Source organism: Saccostrea cucullata, unplaced genomic scaffold, assembly GCF_032062105.1.
Source record: "Saccostrea cucullata isolate Sc308-1 unplaced genomic scaffold, CSIRO_AGI_Scuc_v1 ctg629, whole genome shotgun sequence".
NCBI classification, from domain to species: domain Eukaryota; kingdom Metazoa; phylum Mollusca; class Bivalvia; order Ostreida; family Ostreidae; genus Saccostrea; species Saccostrea cuccullata.
In genome coordinates this window covers 217,280-220,446 of record NW_026923658.1, presented here as the reverse complement: position 1 = coordinate 220,446, position 3,167 = coordinate 217,280, and the positions used below count along the sequence as shown (strand labels likewise).

Sequence of the window (3,167 nt, the reverse complement as noted above, 5' to 3'; positions counted from 1 at the left end):
GTGCTGAGGTGTACCTACATGTATGCATGGCTTGTTATGTCTTATCTCATTGGCTATTGGTTTTCACATTTTCCAAAAGTCTGAGATCTGATTGGTTGAATGATTTCATCCATAATTTTAACCTGTAATTTCATTGGCCTGTAGCTTTTGTTTGTTGATTCTTTCTGTAGCTGGACCACAGGGAGCTATCCCAGGTATGCTTTCTATCTTGTTTTACTCGTCTCCCAAATGTCAATGTGAAAATGGTGTGTGGATCTTCTAGCTCTCTCTATCTAGCAGCTGATTGGATATTTGTCCTTAATGAATATGCATGAATTACACATAAAAACTCTTAAGCTGAAATAGACTTTAAACAAAGGGTTGGTAAGCTTCATTTAAGATTGGACTCCATTGCATGAGGATTAGTTATTTACATGTATTTGGCATTTTATAATATAAACAGGAAAAGTATCATTGAGTAGAAGCCTAGCTGATCAACACTGGATAGTTTGGGTTTTCTTATATGTATAACTTAGCTTAGTCCAGCTGTAAAGAAATAAACTTGCACTTTATTTTATCATGCACATGTATTAAGAAACATTTAGTGAGTAAGATACATGTCCATTTATATGTAGTTAAAGTGACAAATTTTTCTTTAGCTGAGGGCAATGTGTATTACTGCACCTTTTTAATATTTGAATATGCTACTTTAGATTTGTCTTGGTCAAGCTGTATTTGATCTCTGATGTTGTGTTCTGTCATGTTAATTCTGGCATCAAGTATTCATATCATGATAATAACAGATTTTGTATAAAAATGTTCATGTACATGTTTGTAGTTAATACATGTACAGACATGGGTGTGTCCATTGTAAATATAACAGTATACGATTAATAGTTTTTGGTTTTTATTATTGAAGAAATTAAGATGTGGAAGATTTTTAACCAAACAATGGAGAAAAAGTGTACTGTAATTAGAACACTAAAGAGTTCAGGGAGAAAATGCCAACATTTTTCATTAAGATTCATTACAGTATGAAGTGAATATTAATTTACACATTGACAAGAGATATTTTATTTGGAATCGTAAAGGTTTAAAGTGTATATAAAAACTTTCTTAATCATAAGAAAAGGAATATTGTTAAGGTGAAATTAGCAGAAATATTTATAAAATCTTGCTTGTAGGTGGAGTTGTCCAAGAAGCACAGCATTATGGGATCTCTGTACAGCTCTCACCAGACAGACAGTGCAATGACCCTTGACCTCTCTTTAGAAATCAACCACAAGTTACAGGCTGTTCTAGAAGACACCCTACTAAAGAATATCACTCTGAAGGTAGAGCTTACACTCATGTGTTTGACTTTTTTTTTTTTTGCTTCAGAATGAACAAGAGGCTATTGTGCACATATTATGAGTTAACCTAAACAATTTAAACTTATGGTGTTGTAAAAACATAACAGACTTTTTAATAACAAAAATGAGCGTATTTCGTATTTGATTTGAACAGTTTATCATACTGTAAAGTAAATTTTATTTCAAATTTTACTTTCTGCAAAATGGTAGAATTGCTACATGATTCTAAATAAAGTCTAATCAGAATACTGAATCTGAAGTTTAAACATTTACAGGAGAGCTTGGATACATTAGGAGGAGAAATAGCCAGGCTTTCACAGGAGAACAGACAGCTTCAGTTACAAATACAGGAAAAAGCCAAGAAAAGATGACACTAGAAAACCCACCAAGGGGGTGTAAAGTAACAGCTCCAAACAGAATCATTTCGAGAGGGAGTGTGTTTGCTAGTCGGAATTGACAGTCCCAGATATCCTGGATGTGTATCCCTATGTTTAGATGAGTGTTTAGCTTAGAGAAACTGTGACGTTGAGTAGGACACTTTGAAGTGGATAAGCTCCTAGCTATAAATGGCTGTCAGATGTGCCAGACTTGCTTCAATTAGTGATGAATACTTTATGTATTGTGATGAATTGGGTTAATTTATCTATGAACTGTGATGAATGGTTGTTCACAATCCCAGTGCTCAGTAATGTGACTAAAATTATTGTAATAAACATTCCAAATTAAGATAACCATGGTTATGGATAAACAGGGAACATCAATTGATTATATTCAATTTTATTTGACACTGTTGCTTTACTCAGTGCCTCATCTTTTAATGTGATTTAAAACAAAAACGGTATTGTATAATGTATATTAAGAACATATGTACATGTCCATCGATCAGTATATATAAACATTTATCAGTCTTGAATATATACATTTATATACATCACATCTTAATTTCTGGATGTACATTATTTATGGTAAAACTAAAAGGTATGCAAAGTCTGCATCAAAGAAAACCATATTGTAGAATGTATCAGATCCATAGAAATTAATGTGGAATATTTTAAGAGATTGGGGTTTTGAATTTCAAGGTTCTTATCATAACTGTTCACATTATTTACTGTAGATTCCTAAATATACGCGTGGAATTAATTATCGCTTAATTTCGCGAGAAGCACCACACGCTAAATAAAATCACTCCCTTTATATTTATGGTGCTGAAATCTATGTAAAATCTCTCAATCAAACGTCCATTCGCGAATTATTATTCTCGCGATTTGACTTTGAAGAACCAATTCACAATAATAAATACTCGCGAAAAATAAGGAATCTACAGTACTTCATACAATACACTACAGTGTATAGATATAAGTTATTTTTGATTTTATCTGTTTACTGAGGTTCAACTAATCTATAGGTGAGCTTATTTAGAATTGTGTTTTAATTCTGTCCACTTAGTACAATGAACAGCAAAGTAAGAGACAGTATAATATTTCTAATTGACATGATACAGTGTATCACTTAGTATACTGAGTGTAAAGTGTACTGTACTCAATTTATGTGATATTTATGCTTATTTTTTATGAATGATTGATGAAGTTTCATAACTCAATTTCAACAAGAGGCAAATATTAGTACTTGTAAAGTAATAAAAATAGTCAATACTTGCATGAATATAACTCTGAGGATGGGAATCTATCGGGGGCTCTGTCATTTAAATCAGGATATTCAATGAATCAATTTTAGACTTTAAATGTAATTTCAGGATTACAAATCTTGCTTGCAGGAACACGAGGATAATCACATCCCGTAAAAACTAATTATACCCCCCGCAAACGAAGTTTAGGG

At 32.3% G+C, this 3,167-nt stretch overlaps 1 long non-coding RNA gene across 1 annotated transcript; it reads left to right on the top strand.

The window, feature by feature from the left end:
• The first annotated feature begins 6 nt into the window (after window positions 1–6).
• LOC134264595 (uncharacterized) lies at window positions 7–2,436 on the top strand. The gene is made up of 3 exons (XR_009991565.1): window positions 7–194; window positions 1,164–1,313; window positions 1,607–2,436. It is a non-coding gene; the product is annotated as an uncharacterized LOC134264595 (long non-coding RNA).
• Window positions 2,437–3,167: the final 731 nt, after the last annotated feature.